Here is a 20957-nt window from a genome sequence, read left to right as displayed (position 1 = left end):
GTAGCCAACATAATCTTCAGGAAAAAGCCTTACAGATTTTTGATGTTGATCTGGAAAGTCCATCCAAATAGCAGCGAGGTTTTCCTTGATGTGCAGAATCCAATATGCAAAAGTCAGAGCAAGAAGTACCAAAGGACAGTTCATGATTCCCTTTCACCTTTCACAGTAAGAGATCAGGGTTGCAGGTCAGCCCATTTCTGCTGAACATTTGTGAACCTTTTGCACTGGGTCATCATCAGTGCATTTCTACTCCCTCCCCAGTGGGATTTCTGCACCTCAGGAAGGACAGGGATGACCTTGATGGTTATTCCTGGAGCCTGACTGCAGTCAGGATCACTTGCAAATCATGCCTCCCCATATGCCCCCCTGCATGCTGCTGGTACACATCTCATGAGCTGAGTAACTCTCAGTGCAGCTTAGTCCAATTAAGCATCCATCAACCAAGATGTGCTCCAGCACTGGGGAAGCCAGCAGGTGCAGGGTGTGTTGCCATGAGCTCTTGGAATATTAGAGTCTTTCTTCTTAATCTTGTACTTTTCTAAAAGACATGCTTCCATAGACATAGGAGTACATAAGGATTTCAGCTTTCAACTAGTGGTAGGGAAAATATGATATTTGAACCCAAAGATTTGGAGAAAAATGAATTTAAACTTCAGGTCCCGTCTTGAACACCTAGTGGCTTTCCATGACAGAGTGACTCCATTGACTCCACCAGTGGACAAGGGAAGGGCTGTAAAAAACATTAATCAGGACTTCTATAAAACCTTGGACATGGTTCCCCACAACATCCTTATCTTTAAATTGGAGAGAGATGGATTTAATGGGTGGACTGCGAGACACTTGAGAAAGTGGTTGGACTGTCACATCCAGAGAGTAGTAGCCAAGACCTCAGAGTCCCAGTGGACATCAGTGACAGCTGGTGTCCTTCACAGGTCTGTATTGGGACTAGTGTTATTTAATATCTTCATTAATGACATAGAAAAAGGGGTTGAGTGCACCCTCATCAAGTTTGCAGATGACAGCAAGCTTAGTGGTGTAACTGACATTCCTGAAGGACAGGATGTCATCCAGAGGGATCTGGACAAGCTCGAGAAGAGGCCCATAGAAATCTCATCATGTTTAACAAGACCAAGTTTAAGGTGCTGCACCTGGGTCAGGACAACCCCCAGCAGCAGCACAGGCTGGTGATGAACAGGGGGAGAGCAGCCCTGTGAGAAGGTCTTGGGGGTGCTGGTGGGTGAGAGGCTGGACATGACCCAGCCATGGGCACTTCCAGCCCAGAAAGCTGAACGTGTCCTGGGCTGCATCTAAAGCAACGTGGGCAGCAGGGGAGGGAGGGAATTCTGCCCCTCTGCTCTGCTCTGCTCTGGCGAGAGCCCACTTGTAGCCCTGCATCCAGCTCTGGGGTCCCAGCACAGGAAGGGCATGGAATTGCTGGAGTAAGTCCAGAGGAGGGACATTGTCTTGGTTTGAAAAGACAGGAGTCTGTGAAGGAAGGCAAGGGCCTCCTGTGAAATGGAAAAGGTAAACCCCCTCCCTCCGAATTGCCACAATTTCAAAATAAAAAGGTTCTCAGGCAAAGATATGGGAATGGGAATAACAGTTCTTTACTAGGAAAAAAACTAAATAATAATAATTTTAAAATGTAATTAGTACAAACAAAACTACTAATAGAGTCAGAAACCTGACACCCTGAGGAGTCAGGGTGTTGGTGATAGTCTAGTTAAATGGTGGCTGCTCCTCCTGGAGTGACTGAAGCGGTAATCCCGTAGAAGGACATAGTTTTCTCTGAAGGTCTGGTGATAGAGTAGGTGGGCCTGGTCTTCCTCTGGGAATCCAGTGAAGAGGCTGATCTGATGTTTCAAAAAGTGCTGATTTTATGCAGGTAGGGATGCTTGACTCCTCCCTCTGGGTGGAGCATCTTACAATGGGATGATGTAACTTTATCAGTCATGCAGTGAGCCATTCAATGGCCCATTAACAGAAGATATCTCCCCGGAAGGAGACATTGTTCTTGGAAGAGATAAGAAAACTGCCCAACTTAACAGAAGATACCTACCTCACCTCTGACAGATGGCAAATAGAATATATGCTTATGTTACAAGCCAGGACAGACATCAAGTCAATCAGCTGAAGCACCTCTCCTATGAGGAATAACTGAGAGAATAGTTTATTCAGCCTAGAAAAGACTTTGCAGTGACCTAATTGCAGCCTTCCAGCACCTAAAGAGCCTACATGAGAGCTGGAGAGGGACTTTTTACAAGGCCATCTAGTGACAGGACAAGGGATAATGGCTTCAAATTGAGAGAGAGGTTTAGATTAGTTTTTAGGAAGATATTCTTTGCTATGATGGTGGTAAGGCAACAGGTTACCCAGAGAAGTTATGGGTGCCTCATCCCTAGAAGTGTTCAAGACCACTTTGGATGAAGCTCTGAGCAACTTGGTTTAGTGGAAGATGTTCTTGACCATGATAGGGGGATTAGAACTATATGATCTTTAAAGTCCCTTCCAACCCAAACCTTTCTATGATTCTGTGATTATTTATTAAAAATTCACTGATACAGGATAATACTTTGCCTTTCAATTTGCTACTGCTTCACAGAAGGAAATATGGGGTATAATGTCACAAACAGATATGGCTGTGCATGTATTACATTACAAAGCAAAGACACCCATCTAATTTAACTACAAGTGATTACATGTAAGTACTCACTCTTCTGGGAAGCTGCATTTTTGTGGAGTTCACCCTAGATGCCTTTGCTTTATTTGTGAAACCTGCTCATACATGAATGAACTACCCCAAACACACAAACACAGCTTGACATGACCATCTTCAGGACATCTGATGTGTTCCTGGCATTCAGAGATATAAGACACTGCCAAAGAACAAGGAAGCAAAAGAATCAGCTTGTTACATATCCTCAATAGATAAGGTCCTGGGATTTCAGCCATTCCTGAAAATCATTTAATGAGAATGGGTAAGTGATCTGCTATTCTGACTACTCAAAAGCTTGAAAATAGCCAAGAAGTCATTGATTTCCAAAAGATTAAAATGAAGCTGCTCCTAAACTCTGCCTCTTTTGTGCAAGCATGAAAAAAACTTGGATGCAAGAAAATATGCATCAACTTTAATACTGAAGAATTCAGCAAGATCGCTTCCAATCACCTCTGAGGAAATGCAAATTTGCTTTGCTTCTTAGAGAATTTAGTCAGCTAGCAGCTTGCAGGAGCACTTTCTGGTTTTAGAGTGATGAGTCAAATCTCTTTGTTATTTCTGTTAGAATAGAAATTATCTTCTGCATTAAAAAAAAACATTTTACGGTAGATGGAGAGAAGCAAAAGACTTGATCCTTTTTTGGGTTTATTTTTTATTTTACTCATGGTAAGAAGATCTCACTTCTCAGAGACCAATGAATCTTCTGGAACCCTGTCTCTTCCTTGCCTGATACCACTCTATAAACAGGCAACAGGTGAACTGAAAGCTGTATAAGAAGGCAAGTCTCCCATTTGAAGGTTTTAACCTCCTCCAACAACCTGGCTGTCACAATGGAATGAAGCAGAAAGACCATCTTTCCTGCTCATAGATTGAAGAGGCACCTATGCCAGTGTAAAACCTGTGCCGTAAACAAAATCCCTGACTCTGATACAGCATCTGCTGTTTTAAAAGAGGGCTGACTATACCACTGCTCCTGCTGCTCCTCATGCAGCCTCAAGCTGTATTTCTCTGAGGAAGACCAACTGAAAGCTGGGAGTAGGTACAGCTGTTTGTTCCCCACAACCTTTCCTAAACAGGTCTAAAAATGTCTGTAAGACGAACCTTGCCCCGTCTTTCTGAAACCAGTCACTAAATGTGCTTGTCAAAAGTACTTGCATCCTGTTCTGTAAAGAAATGCCAGTTAGCAAATGCAAAAACATAGAGTGAAACAATGTAAACATCAATTAATACAAAGTCTTTAAGAAACGTTTCTAAACACAGGGAGAATGGCAGTATGTCAGGCATATTATACTTTCACAGAGGATTTCTAAAAAACAGTATTAGTTCATGTATGAGTGTAAAACAGAATATATGAACGGGGCATGAAATATAGCCCTGTGCAGCTAGAGGTTCATAGAGAACACTCAAAATTCATACAGCAAACAACAAGAGCTCTGAGCCAGTGTCCTGTCATGGTATAGGAGCATACTCCAGTGTTCCTGTGTGCACTGCTAGCTTTCAGCAGCAGAAGGCATGCACTATGAACATGTGCCATCACCTCCTGCACAGCTCCCAGACCCAGCAGCAAAAGATGACATCAGCACGCATCTTAAAGACTGCCTAGCACAAAGTATACCCAAACTCTGCAGAGAGGGGCTGTGCCCCTCTGCTCAGCACATCTGGAATTTCAAAGAAAAGTTTTGGGTTCCCCAAGATATGGGAGATACTGATAAACTGAGAAGTTCAAACAGAGGATCACAAAGATGTCCCAGGGATGGGAGTGCAGGACATTATGGGAAGAAGTGAAGGAAACTGATCTTCAGCCTGAGGAAAAGGCTACAATAGGATCAATTTTTAGTCAGCCATTGCTCACTTGAGCAAGAGGTATCTCTTCTCTAAAGCACATGAGGAGATGGTGAGACAACAGGCATGAGCTGCAATGGGGGACATTCTAGCTATATATAAGAAAAAAATTCTTTCCATCATTGATGCAGACAAGGCCCAGAGAAGAGGTGATGGGACCTCTGTCCTGGGAGATATTCTAGAGTTGACAGGACAAGGCAAACTGACCTAGCTTTAGTGAGTCATGCTTTGATCAGGGGGTGGGACTGGGGACCTCATTATGATCCTCTTCTAATCTAAATTTTTCCACTCTTTTTATGACCCTCAGGTGTGGATTTTACAGTTGTTTGATTTGGGGACAAAGCATTTCTGAGCTTCATAGCCTTTGGAGTAATTGAAAGAGGGCCTATTTTGCATGTCTGTGAACTTGGCAGGGGTCTGCTGTGAGCCTTTTAGAGCCAGAACTTAATGAAATTTGGACATGAGATATAAGTTTAAAAGATCCCACTTTTTTCACTGACAGCACTAAAAAAAAATAAGTTGTTTGCCCTCTGCTTTTCTTTTGTTAGCTCCAGTCTCTACTTTCTGTGATGGCCCTTTGCATCTTGATCTGCCACCACACACAGAAGAGCCTGTCCTGATCCTCCTCCCTGGCAGCAGGCTCAGCCAAGACACAGATGCAGACCCTGGCGCTGCCTCCCACCCCAGTGTTCCCTGTCCCAGATGTTCTGTAGTGGGGCAGGACCGAGGTACTGTTGTGTGGGGCAGTGCCATTCTCCCCTGGCCCCTCTACAGTCTCCTCACTACGAGGGGGCCGCTAATGAACCTGTCCTTTGGAGCCACTGGGCTGCCCAGGGAGTAACAGTGTCCGGGAAAGTTGCAGAGACCTTATCTCTGCCTTATCTCTTGGTCCACACTTCCACCCAGGCCTTACCCTTTCCCTTCCCTCAACCCCACTCACTCACATTTCTGAGCCCTGTTGCAGCTGAGGCACCTGCCTGTGCTCTTTTCAAAAAGAAGAGGCCACTCATCTTTTGTTTTGTTACATGTGCTAACCCACTTAGCAGCACTGCCGAAAGGGGACCAAAATGAAAGGTTGGAAGGGAAATATCTCTTCCACTAATTTGTTACTAATTTTTTTCAACTAAAACATCAGGCACGTGCTAGTCTCACTCTTCACTGTTTAACATGAAGCAAAGAGTTGGAATAAGCTGGTAGGACACAGCGCCGAAAGTTTATGGGCAGAGCCACTGGTCAGAACGATTTGGTTTCATAGGTGTGTTTCTTTGACTTGAAACAGTATTATATTGTAAATGGGTTGACAAGGCAAACATGCACAATTGCTTCGTAGGCAGTCAGTATGGATGCTGAAAGTAGAGTCCCTTTGCCCATCCCTTCCACAGACAGCTACTGCCTTCCCACAATACTCCCAGTACAGAGCCTGTCTAACATGTTATTTCGTATGAAGGGTCCAGCCAAATGAACTATGAAACAATGAGACAGGCAAAAATTAAGCAAGTACAAACCGTGCCCAGACAGCAATCAGACAGGTTGGAAACTGTCTGCTGCTCCTTCACAGATGCTGTGATGAAGACCTGGCTGTACCAGTGTGGCAGAAGGACTCTCATTAATGTTTTTCTCACCAGGAGCAAAGAGCAGAATATCAAAGAAACACCCTCCTTTGCCCTTTTTCTTCCTTGCTGATCCAAAGTCCCTTTCTCTTTAGTTTCCAGCTCCATTCTCTTTGCTGGACACCGCTAAAGAGGATCTGTGCCTTCCCAAGCAGCCCACAGTGGGCCAGTCCTGAACAGTGCCATTCCTTAAATCTAAAGGGTTGTTGGGGTTGCCAACAGACTGGCCTGTTTTCACTATCAATAACTTATTCTTAGATTTTCTGCATATTCCCAAGAGCTGGGCTACATGGCAGAAGAGCTGAAGCTGTCTGGGAGCTGGATTGTTTGCATGGCAAGTCTTACATCTGCAGAAGGCACCACAGCTGTTTTTACCTGGGCAAGGGCATGAAGCCTCCAGACTTCTTTCCCTTTGGTGGCTAAAGCCCCTGTGATGCAAAGGAGATTGGGAGGTAGCAGGGATAGAGACTCTCAGCCAACTCCAAGGGTATAGCCCTAGAAGATGCACCCCAGCAGTGTTACCAACACACTGATGTAGGTCTGCTCCCCACAGCCTGGCAGGAACATGTCCTAGTTGCTGGCTTCAGGGTATCCCTCCTAACAACCTCTCACCTAAATACGTATAGACACTCACACCACATGTTTTGACAGGGTTGCTGCTTAGGGGCAGGTTCTGTCACTGGAAGGAAGGGTAATGCCCAAGGGCTAGGAATTGAGGTAGTCTGGTGGGACACCTGTGTGATTGGGTCCTTATGTATGATTGAAATGGGTCTGAAACAGAGATTTTTAGATTTAGGTTAACAAAATGAATTAAGCATTTATAATTTAGCTTGTAGAGTTATGTGTTGAATTTTAACCTTTTACTTAAGAAACCTCTGCCTGGTACAAAGGGCATAGGAAAATGCAAATTTCTAGAGCTTCTTGCATAAAGAACAATACCAGAAGAGGCAAAGAACCCAGATAAAGAAGCTCCTCTATCTCCAAGTCTATCAAGACTGACAGACCTACTCAGATAAGCACTGAAGGACCAAAAGCGCACGCGCAGAGAGGAGAAGTTCAAAAGTTCAATCATGAGGAAGACTACAATCTTCAGCCTCAGGACCACCGAGAGACCCCCGTGCGACCACCACAGCAAACCACGCGTGCCCAGAAGGGCGTGGACTTATTTAGCATGAGAGGCGAGGACAGGCGGGGCCAGGGGTTGAATATGCATTAAAAAGTTGTGCAATGTATTACATATGGAACATCTTTGAGAATAAAGGTGTGGGTCAGACTGAAGCTCGGGGCACAAGTTTTGGAGAGCTATCTCACTTGTGCCGGGCGCTGACATACATACCCACTTCATAACTACCCCAGGTTATGGAGTCTATTTATTTATTCCGCGTATCGCTTCAGGTCTGACTTTGAAGGGATATAGGTGAGGATTGTTCTGAGTTTCCCAAAGGTGCTCCCAGACCTGGGTATTGTCTGGGAGTGTCTGTGCCAAAGCAGTGGCAAACACAGGGAGTGGACACCACACAGAAGCAGTGGTGGTGATATAGTCAGGCCAGAACCCAGGTCCTGCACTGCCTCACACTACACTGTAAAACACCTGTACCCTGCAAAGTGAGGCTGATTGTCCCTTCCTCCACCCCAGCAATCTCCACAGACTAAAAACGTGGCAGAACTGCTACCACACATGGTCAGATACATACTCATACAGTTGTAGAGGGTGCATTAATAGTATCTCCCTGTACCAGTCAGCTTTCCTCCAGCTCTGAGAGTCTGGGCCATCTACTGAGCCATCTACCCCAGTGTTTAATCTCATGGCATGTGTTTCAATTGTTGAAAGGAGAAGCAGCTTTGTCCTGCCATGACTTTGAGAGAAGGTTAATCTCCAATGACTCAGTGATCAAGAAAACAAATTGATTCCCCCAGTGGGCATGCATTTGCTACAAGGAATAACAAGGGAGCACAAAACCTCTGTCCATCCTTTGTGTTTGTTAAAACACTTCCTTTGATATGCAGCCACTGGAAGAAGCTCTCATATGTAGAGGATCCCCTGCAGGATTGGGGGAAAGTTAAAGGAAAGCACAGAGCTTGTATTTAGGTGAAGTTTTGGGTCAGAAAGCAAAACTGGGGGATGGGAAGGGACAGGTACTGGGGATTTAAGGCCAAAGCAGCATACCTGCAAGTCTTTTTTTATCACAGGTGAGGTATATCTATTTCACTACAGAATAGCCCTATTGTTGTATGTGTACCTAAAGTGTCACCATAATGGCTGCACCTTGAATTGTGGGGGTAACTCCTGGGCAAAGACACCAGAGAAAATGGTTTGAGAAAATTATTTACATAAAAATTTGCCCTTTGCTGCTTTCTGGGCTATTCTTAAAGCAGCGTTTTTCATTGCCAGCAGTATTTTATGACTTTGAAGGAGAAATTATTCCAACAGAAAGAAAGGATAATTCTGTAAAAAGCCCAGGACATCTTACTAGCATAACATTCCTAGTAGAAAATAACAGACTACTGCATCTGTTCTCCTCCTGCCCCCCTGAGTGCCCATGGCTTACTTTAGGACAGTAAGGTCTGCACAAAGAGCAGCTCTTGCCTTGAGTGCCACAAGCCCCACAAAATAAGCTTCTGAATTCTGGGCTGTGCCAGGAAAAATGGGGGCTGACTCCTAGTCAAGTCCAAAACCATGTATTTACAAATATTTAAGAAATGCTGAAAGGAGATAGAAAATCCTGCCAGCCTTCACCCATCTAAAAGTTGAGTGCTTTTCAGCCTGAGCTTAATTTTGACACTCTTCACCAAACATTGTGTCCCCCCCTCAGTGATTTCCTTTGCAGAAGACAGCTCAGTAAAATAGCTCCATTTCTTTCCAGGATGTCTGAGAAGCCATTTTCTAATAGTAAAACTGACAGATTCATATGCTTTAATAACTGTGGTATTACCTTGACCTGAATTGCTTTCAGGGCTTGAGGATTCTGCTGTGACCCTCATACATGAAACTGCTTGCAGAGGGAATGACTCCAGTGTTTGTTACCTGCTATGGGGCCTCCAGGGTCCATTGCAAGCTGCTGCAAGAACTCTCTTCTCCTGCCAGATGTTTCTGTAGCAGCCTTCACTTCATGGGTCACATCACCTCTAAAGGGCCTTTTCTACTTTCTAGTCTTACTAGTCCCACTGTAGAGTAGCTCTCATAGGTGCCCCTGCCTTAGGGGCCACCACCAAAATACCCTGAATCGTCTCCCCTCCCAATGGCAAATGAGTGAGTTTTCAGAAGCCATCTTCAGCAGTACCTCTTGACCATTTTAAGCAAGAAAGAAAAGAGGGAAATTAAATAAAAGGTGCAGTTTTTTTGTCAAAAGTGCTCTCATAATACAATTTCTCCTCCTTGGGGCAGGGGGAGGGTCTCTGTTTCCAAGTGCATCTCAGCAGGCAGAAAATCAGGCAACATGTAAATGGTCACAACACCACTGGGAACTTCACTGAAGATGCCTAAAGGACCATGGCCTGGACAAAGGATAAGCTGACAGTGGTGCTGGTAAAGTCTTTTCCAGGTCATCATTTTTGTCTACATCACTGAGAAATCTTCAGACAACCAGAGAAAACTTTACATAAACAATCAGCAAAGATCCAGTTCTCTCCTCCTTGCTAAAAGTATCTAAACACACTTTTAAATCTCTTCTTTCACATGCCTCTCACAATGCCAATGGAGTATTATTTAACCTTTATCTCCCTGGCCCAGAAAGGAGATGGAAGAACCAGAAAAGGACAGAAATATGTTGGGAGGATAATGAGAAGTAAGAAACAGCCAACTACATCAAGACATGTTGGTCTAGAAAAGATGACTAGCATGAAAACAGATCCCCTCAGCACTGAGAGGCAAGGAGAAGGTCAACAGCCAGTAAGTACTCGTGTGTCTCTCAGTACAAGAATAAAGAGGCAACAAATGAAACCAGCAGACGGCAGCTTCACATCAAGCCAGAGGATTAATTTCTTCTTCCCACACACAATCCAGCTGTGTGACCCATTATTGCTAGTTATTGTAGATCCAGTGGTCTTGCCTGGATTTATAACCCACAAGATAAATTCACAGAAAGAGATGGACAAAGTAACAAGAAAAGACAAAATCCACCAAAGCAAATATTGCTGTGATAAGGAGGATCCAGAAAACAGTAAGGAAGAGCATGAGACCCTCTCGTGGGCCAGCCAGCCACGGTGAACCATTCACTGAGAATTACACTTAGCTGGATTGTGTATTTAGCTTGTCTGCTGGTTTAATTTGTTTCCTCTTTATTCTTGTTGCCCCCCTTTATTATCCCTGTGCATTATTAATTACTGCCGTCACTGAAAACTGGCAATGGTAACTTCCAATCAGCACATTGCCTCGTGCCTTCTAAGGAAAATGTGTCTTGCCTTCACATCACCTGCTGACAGCTCCTGACTGGAGGCTTACTTACTCTTGATTGTGTTAAAGAGATGTTCTCGGCTCAGTCCATTCTGCAAAACATATTTTGCTTAGCATGGAAAGGAGACATCTGAGGAGGGGCCTAGTTACAGCTTCCCACTGCCTGTAGGGCATTACAGGGAGGGTAAATCCAGACTCTTTTCAGAGGTGACCAGTCACAGCATAGAGGGCCCTGCAGAAGGGGCACAACTTGCAAAAGGGTTTGGACGTGAGGAGAAAACTTTCCTTGAGAGCAGTGCAGCCCTGGGACAAGCTGCAGAAAGATGGTGGGAATCTCTGTCCTTGAAAGGACCAAGCACTCAACAGATGAGGGCCTGAGCTCCCTGATCTAGTGTAAGCCCTGTAGTGAGCCCTGCTGGGCACTTAGGCTTGTATTGAACACTTCCAGAAGATGTCTCCTGACACAAATCTCTGTCAGATTTTGGGAACCATATTCCATCCAGCATCACCAGCCTTGCAAGACAGAATTGGTCATCCATGCTTAATCAAAAACATAGGTGCTATTGACAAAAACAATGGTGCTATTGACAGGGGAACAACATTCTCCATGTGTGATCATGACAGCAATTCACAGACTTCATGGGTGGTTCAGTGCTTGGCCATCACCTCCATGACTCACACAGAACCTCTTCGCTGCTGCCTGGCTTGGAGTACAGGAAAGGATCTGCACAAGGGAGGAGCTGTACCTGGCACATATGCTGAAGTACCATCACAGACACTTTTCTGACTGTCTCATTGAAGAATTGTGTGTAGTAGTGATTCCCACAAATGTCACAGGGGTTGCCTGGTCCATGGTAAGGGCAGGAAGCCATTAAAAATCATCTGTGGGTTACTGTATGTAGCAGCCTTCATGTGGTGGCCTCTGGGGAATACTTTAAAGTTTTAAAGAAAACAGAAGCCATCTCTCTTGTGTCTAATTAAACAAAAGCATCACTACCAGTTCTCCACAAGCTCAGTGGGTACAGGTACACCAGACTGTACAGCATCATTTCCACTGCCCTGAGGAACTGTGGCCCAGACAACAGGCTGTTGTCCTACATGGAATCAGGTGGAAAGAAAATGGTTCACTTTACCCCTAAGGGAGAGAAACAGACAACTCCAGTGATTCAGCTCTTCCTAAGACACAAATCCAAATAATTTGTAGCAGACTCCCATGGACTCTGTGTAATAATCCCATGGACAGTTTAAAAGACCAGCTTTGATGAGAAGCCTGGATTTTTGCATGGCTGCAAGAAGTGAGCAAATTCATCACTTTAGAGAGATGCTTGTTGGAGCTAACAAGAGGTATGGTATGCTCATAAGACTCAGATCTGCAGCTTAGCTGAATCTCTTCATAAAATGTCCTCTACCTTCTCAGTAATAACAACAATATTACTTTTCCATCTCTCTTTCTCCCCCTTCTGTCTGTAATTTGCTCTTCCTGGTGGAAGAGAAAGGAAGTGTAAATTATTGCAACACTGACAAGTCCTGAACAGCATCTTCTGTCACTACCAGTAAACCTTAGGAAGTAGAACAGACCTCTGACAGGACTTTGAGGAATGTGGAGATGCCATCCATGTGCTTCTTTACCAACTGAAAACTGTAAGCATGAAAGCAATTCAAAACCTATCTGTCTTTTTCTGTCTTTCTTATTTCCCCAGTTTCTGGCATATCTCAGGTATTTACTAAACAAATTCACAATTCTTCAGCAATGAATGTACTGAGATGGGCCAGATCTAACTACTCAAGCAGGCACACTAAGGTACATTTGCTGTGTCCTTTAGCAACAAAGAAACTCAAATCACTTGCTCTTCCTGTGCAGCTGGAAGGCCCAGAAGTAATTCAAACTGATCTAGCAATGTGTAGACTACAGCCTCACAATGGTGGTCAAATGTTGTTATCTTGTGAAAGATTCTTTACATGGTTGTGGCTGGAGACAAAATGCCTCAAGCAGATATCTGACACAGGATTTTTTCATCCTCAATCGGACTCTTGGTTGGGAGTAATAACATAATAAACACTAACACTTTTTTATATGGCTCCCCTTTTTCTACCAGATGATGTCTCAACGCATTCATGTTGTGCAGCAGTTCCACAGCGAGCACTACATACACACCCTGGGTTTACTGAGCACACACAGGAAGATTTTACATGTGTGCCAAGAACACACAGGACTGTCTGAGCAGAAGCAGCTGACCCACAGCAATCATGAACCAAGGTTTTGCAGCTTCGAGGTAATTTTAGATTCACTGGTTGTACAAGAAAAAATAGGTCTGCATATGTCATGGTTGCCTTTCAGGATGCACGCATATTGACTGTGCCTTCAGAAATTATTGTTGCATTACACAGCACTACTCTTCCAACAGTCTACCAGACACTCACAAATCCTGGAAAAAACAGCCCAGATTCTGTTTTTTGGCCTGCACAAAATTTTTGCATGGGAAAAGGAGACTTGATCAGGGATCCTAGTTCTACAGACACTCTCCATATACTGAGGTCTCCAAAAAGGCTACATTTTAAACTCACATTAAACTCATACTGGGTGGTTGTCTGTGTCTCCTCATAAGCTGGACTACATACTGCTAATCGACCGAGCTGCTGTATGAAGAGAGACAAATGACACAGGACAATCCACCATGGAGCCACTTTCCCTAGAAGATGATAGAAGGTTGTGGTGTCTCCCTCACTGGAGATACTCAAGAACTGTGCAGATGTAATCCTGTGTCATGTGCTCTGGGATGACCCTGCCTGAGCAGGGATGTTGGACCAGACAAGGTTGCTTCCTTGCAACCTGACCCATTCTGTGGTTCTGTGATGTTAATGTAAGGATTACAAGTGCTTTAGGCTCCTGTGAACCAGCAGGAGGATACCCAGTTGAGGCTCTGTTTAACTGATTAGTTCCTTGTTTCTGACAGGTATCCAGAGATTTTTACTAGAACTGTGCCCCTAATCTTTTATGTGGTCTTGTACTGTCTTGCCAGCAGCTGTCTTCACTGGCTGTGTCAGACACTCCCAACACAGAAGTCACTGAAGAGAGATCACTGGCAGCTGGAGAACACTGAATTATGTGCCCATGACTTCTGCAAGTCTTCTGTGCTGACAAAGTTACAGAAGGATACACCTTACAAAGTTTTTTTTTACATTAAGATTACATTATTTGCCCTGTGGCATGCACAGAAAGGATGCATATTGTTCATCTGTTTGCCTACCTTTTTAAATGCCAGTAGGAAGGTCTGGGAAACATGCTTCAACAAACAAGAGCAAAAACAGACATAAATTACGGATCTGGATGAATGAATGGACATTTTGGAGGAGCATCAGGTCAGCAGAGCCATCTCTAATGTGGCAGAGTGACTCTGTGCTGACTATCCCTAGCCCAGCCATGGCCATAGGCACAGCATAGGTCCCAGCCCAGGTACTCTGACGCTGCTGGAAGTCCCCTGGTAAGCATGGGACAGAGCCTGCAATGCATTGCCATGCTGGGTGGCAGTTCTAAAGCACAGAGAAGCCATGGACTTCTGACTCCAGAGTGACATAGCTATGGTTTGGGTTAATTCAGCAGTGCAGCAGCTTTCACCTCAGTTGCTGTTCTCTCAGGGCTGACTCCTTTCAGTTTTATAGAAACAGAGGAAAGAAGCTGGCAGTCTCATTCAAAACTGCACAGTGTGACTTACAGCAGGAGTAAGCCTCATCAGTTTCAACTTCTGCAGAGGCAAAAATCTCTTCTTTTAGTCTTGATCTTTTGTCAGCAGCATGAACACACAGAAAACTCAACGTTGCTGCCATTATTTGAATCTATTGTTCTTTGAAGGCAGATTCTGATGAACAGGTTTTAAAAAGAAAAAGAAAGAAAGAAAAAAAAAAAAAAAAGAAAGAAAGGAAACAGCCCAAAGGTCTGTCAATTGTGCAAAATGCATTCCTGCACCGCAAGGTAGGTGGTCTGCTTGGAAGTTGTTAGGATTTCAGTACAAATTGCCACAAAAGATTAGTGATGTGTGCGTAAATACAGCAGTCTGATGGCCACATTTGAATCGCAGTGGCTTACCTGTGTATTGAATGATTAATACAAGTACTCCACTAACTGGCCGTCAAGTGGGAAGCGCCACTTCATTGAAAGTGGCACTCTAACATCGCATCCACTCTCTGTCAGGAATTTAAGTGGCATTTTAAAACTGAGGTGAATACGCTCTCATTTCCCACACACAGAAACAGGTGCATAAAGCTCACAAAAAAATTATATATTCTGGGAGTGGAAAACGAGGTGTCTTTCAAGACGGAGCAGCAAGTTAATTGTCCATCTTTAATGACTGAATTACTAACAAGATGTAAAACCAAATCAAGCCCTTTTTCAGTAGGTCGTTCAGTGCACAAACATGGCTGAAGTATTTGCAGTACCAAACATGGAAATTCCTTTTCTTTTTTGGAAAACAACTGGACATCACGAAAATGTCTTTTCATTTGGAAATTGACTTTTGTATCAAACACAAAACGTTTTACTATGTACTTTGTAGGTGTGAGAGTTATAACTAAAGTAAACAAAAATTCTCGCTATTCTTGCAGCTGTGTTAATGCAAAAAACACACATGAAAGGGAAGCTCAAGATCCTGTCTGGTTTAGCTTCCAGTTAGAGGAAAATGTATTTAGGTGGGGATTATATGACCAAGCATTATGGCTGGTTTCAAATAATTTAAGTAGATTCCACTTATGACTAATTCATTTGATTTTTTTGTGTTAAAATTAGTTGTCCCATTGGCTCTGAGAATTGAAGTCCAACAGCATTCACGGAACAGTAATTAAGAGCACCCTCTTGTGGTCATTATTACGGATGTTAATTAAACCTTTTATGATAAGCTGTTAATGTATCTGCTCTCTCATGCCAATACGCTACCCAGAAATAGTAAAATACGCACATGAATGTGCTGTACATGATTTTTTCTATATCCGCCCAAGAGATGCAACTGCAAGGTTTTATCTTGCTTATTCACCAAAAGTTGTATGCTTTTTAATAAAAATATTTTAACATTTCATGCAGCTTAGAGCACAGTAATTCCTTTATTTGTGATTTTCAAAACTGGCAAGGAAACTCCCAGAAAGGATACAAAAAATGATAGAGCAGTAACTTTGGTCTCCATTCCAGAGAACTTAGCAAAAACTATAACAGAGGATGGAATTAACGTACAGCTGCATGAAGACAATCTGTTGAGAAGGAAGCAATGTGGCTATTGTAAAAGTGAGTCATGATTGATTGATCTTTACAGAACTGTTGCAGTTCTCTGAAGCAATCATGGAACATGTAGACTTTCCATTTAATCATAACTTTTCTCAAGATGCCTAAGTATGGAATTTACTCTAATACAGAAATTAATGTCTGATAGCCATTAAACATAAAACACAGTCAGAACAAAAGTACTAGGTGGGAATATTTGAGCATATTATGGCGGCTACAGTCAAGTTAGCTTTGGTTAGACTATATGAGAACTATGACATAAGAAACTGTCAAAGGTAAGGGACAGATGGAAATAGTCTTTATGAAAGTGGATTAGGAAGAGAATCTTGAATCTCAAGTAGCCAGCAATCACGCTTCGTCTGCATTTAATTTTCAAGCACACCCCCTAGACATGGACTACACCTCAAGAATTTGCCATATAATATTAGTATTGTACTGGTCTTAATTTAATCATTATGTTGTATGATTAAATTAGTAACAAAAGTTCTTGCTACCTGCTACCATGACAGCTATTTACTATATGACCTGCTACCATGACATACTATTTACTGAGTGAGTCCTCTGGAATTTGTCACATAAACGTATGAGTCAAGAGAACTGATGTACCATATGAGGAAATTTGCAACCAGGATTCTGCCTCAGTTAAGACAATTTTATGTTGTAATAGATTACTGCAATGTGCAGTTCTGAGCAATCACTTTGGGGAAAGTAAGAAAGAGCAAGGAAGCAAGTTTCACGGTATGAAGTCAATTAACGGAATGATGAAACAAAGAAAGAAAGTATTCAAATTATCAGTGTATTAGAGAAGAAACAGAGGTTGTGCTACACAGCACTAAAATGTTCCATTTTCTTCCAAGAAGACTATTTCTATCGACACCAGGAGGCACACACGCAGAAAATAAAGGCATTGGGATTGCACATCCAAATACTTTTGAATATATTATGAGAAATTGCATTGCTCAGAGAAGAGATGGGGTGGCTAGTACAGACAAACAGTCCAAGACCATGGATGTTTGGAGTGATTTGTACAGGCACTTTCCGATTTTGGTAGACACCAAGGTAAAAGTTAATTAATCTGTGAAATGTTCCTGAGACTTCATCAACTCTGCTTTTCTTGCTTTCTCAGAAAAGTGAAGGAACAAAAAAAAAAAGCTGAAACTAATAAAAATATCTCAAACATAAGCTATGAAAATGTGCAACATTCAGAAGAAAAAATGCACCCCCAAAACTAGAAAAAGAAGTTAAAAATGGGATTTGAGGAAGATCCAAACCTTGACAGATGAAAATCCAAGCTGATTGAGTTTAACCATGCTGATACACCACAGAGAGACCTAGAGCAGCTGCAGACTCATGAACAAGTAACATATCCCTCTGGCATGGGCCTGTTATAAGTGGTACATCAGTTGCAGTGGCTAGCAGCTGAGTGTGTCAGGTCTTCAGTCAGGGAATAGTCAGGTGCTAGATAGGATGCTTTCCTAGACAGGTGAGGATGCTTCCACTCAGCAGTAAAGAATTTCATTGCCTCCACATTCAAAGAGGATGCTGAAAACTGGAAACTGTGACCACTGCTGTAAAGGAAACTCTCACTGAGCAAAAATCAACAAAGTGCAGTCTCTGGCAACAGAAGTGTCATGTCACTAGATCATTAACTACATTCCAAAATCACTTAACTAGATTCCAGATCTAGTCAGGAAGAGAAAAAACTCTTTCCCCCCCTCCTCTTATTTTTCATCACAAACGACTTCCCATGCTCTAGGCATATCATGGTCTTTCAAGGAAAATAAAAAAGAGGGTTACAGTAAATGGCAAAGCTCAGTGTACCTATGCTACAAAGAGAACAAATTCGAAAAAAAGTTTAATTTGCACAGCTTAGCCAGAAACATTTGGATAAAGTGGAAGTAACATAGGAAGGCAGTATATGCCAAACCTGTAAGAAAGAAGCGAGTGGCATCATGAATTCTTTTTATATTCTTTCACTCATAAACAGTTTCAATTTAATCAGAGATACTAAAATCTTTGGAATCCTTTCTTCCCTGTACCAAGAGAGAAATCAGTTAACATCACATGTTAAATTGCTATGGTCACTGCTCCTCTTTCTCGCAAGACAAAGCCAAGTTTTCACATTGAGGGGGGGAAAAAGCAATAAAGACTTAGACAACAAAATCAACCCACTGAATTAATCCAGGTAGCAAGACCCTGATCAGAAACTATTTTCTGATCATGTTGAGAAGATACATTCAGATTATGTTCAAGAATCAAATTCTGTGGATGGCACAGTCCCTCAGAAGCACCTCCCACTGGTCATGCACTCCTAGGGGGCTCAAGACATGTGTTGGCTTCATATTTCTCTCACAGGTAGGTTGGTATGAACCTAGAATGCAGAGTCACTAAGATCAATTCCACATTATCCTTCTCCTATCATGCTTCAAAGAGCTGAAATGGTCACAGCTCCTGGTAATGTCTGTCCTGAAAAGCAAGACTGGGGCCTGGAGGCACATATGGACAGCACTGTGAGATGAACTTATCATGTGTTTGCAGCTAACATTGATAAAACAAACTGGAGAGAGAGATCTGATCAAACCTGTGGACAATGGCATCAAAATGTTTTGCAGAGATTTGCAAGGACCGGAAAAGACACATCTGATTAAACCCTGGTAACTGCGACATGATTTTCTTGCTACAGCAGAATTTGTTAGCTGTTTTATGGTCTTCTATTCCAGGCACTCTGCACACAGGAACAAGTCAAGCTGACTTGGAGAAATAGTAAAAAAAATCTCTTTATATTATGGCTTGGGAAAAAAAAAAGGTATAATACACTGCACAATATAAAGTGGAAATTTTTAAGAATTTTAAATACTTACATTCCCCATCTCCTTAAATACTTCAGAAGGCCCGAATTTTGAACTTCTCTCCAGAACACTCAGCCTTTCATCATCAGTACCACTAAAGCTCATGTCTTTGAGACTATTATGTAGATGACGTACCTATTTTTTGTCTCAGAAATGCCCGAGATGCTCTTAATAGAACAAAAAAGTGATTAAAGCATTCAGCAAAGTTTCTTGATGTTTCTAAGTTGCAACAGGAAAGGTTCTTGCAAGGATTAGATAACTATCCATATAGAAATACTAGGTGGGAGAATAAATCTGTCAATACAGAGATCCCTTTTACATCATATGTGACTATTCCTTGTACACTTGGGAAAAAGGCCCCAAAACCTGAATAGCTCAACTTTATGACAGCTCAGACAGATCCTCAAACCCATTTCTATAAAATCTCCTCTGCCAGCCACTGGTGGAGCAAGAAAAATATCCTAATATCTTAGTTTCAGAAAAAAATACATGTTTTCCTACAGTTTTTTTTGTCCTTTGTATTGAAGATATCAAATCACCAAAGGCTGCCATACCACAGTTACAGAACTTGTTTGCTGTTTTGCTAGTTTCCCACTCTTTATGTGCATGGAAGAGAAAGATGGCTTTTTCTGGTAAGATACTGGAAGAGGATTTCTCTTTCTGGATTGCCAATCAATAGCAAAAGTGTGTAGTCAGCTTTGTAGCAATCTCTGAAACAGTAAACAGCAGTTTTTCATTGTGTGGCCATCAACATTTTCCTGTTCACAGATATGAAATTAACATTTTGTATTGCTATTAAAAGCCAACATATTAAAGTCCTATTCAGGAATAAAACAGAAAATTCTTGTACAATGCTAGCAAATAAAAGATATTTACATTGTAATTTCAAATTCTGTCATCTCCTCTAATGAGAAAATGATAACAAACTTGCATTAAGATCTCCTGTCAGAGAACAATCCCAATTTTTGTCTCTAAAGCACTTTGATTCTTGCCTGTTTGTTTCAGATGTGTTGCTTAGGCATTCAACACATTATATGTTTTCTCCATTACCTATCTCTTCAACCAAGATTGCATACATCAATTGGAGTATGATAAATGGAGCATGAAGACAGGCCACATTACTATGAAAATCCTCTCCTACAGGTAGTGAGCAAAGGAGAAAATCTCAGAGAGATGCCAAACCTAATTTACTCTGTATGTCCTATTCTGTCCAACATGATGATTCAGTGCGTATCCCTGATCCATGAGCTATGGCATAGGTGAATTCAGAAAGAAAGCATACAAATCCAAGCAGGTACACTATCTGGTTTTAACAAGTTTACTTTGCTTTTCACCAAGAAGCCAACAATATTTCTCTATTTATTTATTAAACATAAGAAATAGGTGTATCAAACTAAAACACAATGGAAACAAAATCACAAAAGGCATGGTATTTTTTGACCTACGTTCCTTAGGATGCAATTGAACTGTTCTCTCCCATTCAAAAAGCATTTGAATTCACTGGACAAAATCCAAAGCCTTAGTCATGCTCAGAGGCAGCAGCCCAACAACATGCGTGAATTGGCCAGTCAGCTTCTGGCTACTGAATTAGAATGTGTCTAAAATTGATGCCATCACATGAACCGTCAAACAGAGGGAAAGGGATAGGTGGGAGAGAAGTAAAGAGATTTTTGTTCACAGCTGCTCCTTCAAAAGATAAACTCATTGAAAAAGTAAGACTTAGGTCTGTTTCTCATGGAACCAGTATTTTCTACTAAGGAAGAACAAAAGGGTGGTTTGGTTGTAGGTATGCAACTGCAATGCAGCTGTCCTCAAAGATTTTGAGGACACACAGAAAGAAGTATATAATGAGGCAAAATAGAAATACATGCCCAGCAGCTGCTCCTTAAGTAACTCCTGGTCTAGATGAACGGTGAATTTGGTTAGAAAGACGTCATTGCACAGGCTTATTGCTATAATGTGGCTCAGTGTGATCCTCCATGAATACAGAGGAAGAGGTGTACTGCCTCGGATGAAGAATCCATTCAGTCCAACATCCTGTTTCCACCACAGGCCACAAGCAAACGTCAAAGGAAGAGGAAAAGCAAGGCAAATATATGATATCTTCTCTGCAACACTCCCACAGCTACCAACTGCTTTCAGCTCAGGGAATTTCCTGAGCATGAGGGGGTGTTCATTCATTAACTCTCAACACAGTCCTCTTCCAAATACTTGGTCCACCTTCCCTGCACCCTAGAGAAACAGCCTGTATTCAGCATGCCATTCAGAAAGGCACTGAATG

Source organism: Vidua chalybeata, chromosome Z (assembly GCF_026979565.1).
Source record: "Vidua chalybeata isolate OUT-0048 chromosome Z, bVidCha1 merged haplotype, whole genome shotgun sequence".
In the NCBI taxonomy this organism is placed as follows: Eukaryota; Metazoa; Chordata; class Aves; order Passeriformes; family Viduidae; genus Vidua; species Vidua chalybeata.
Note: the sequence above shows the minus strand (reverse complement) of the source record.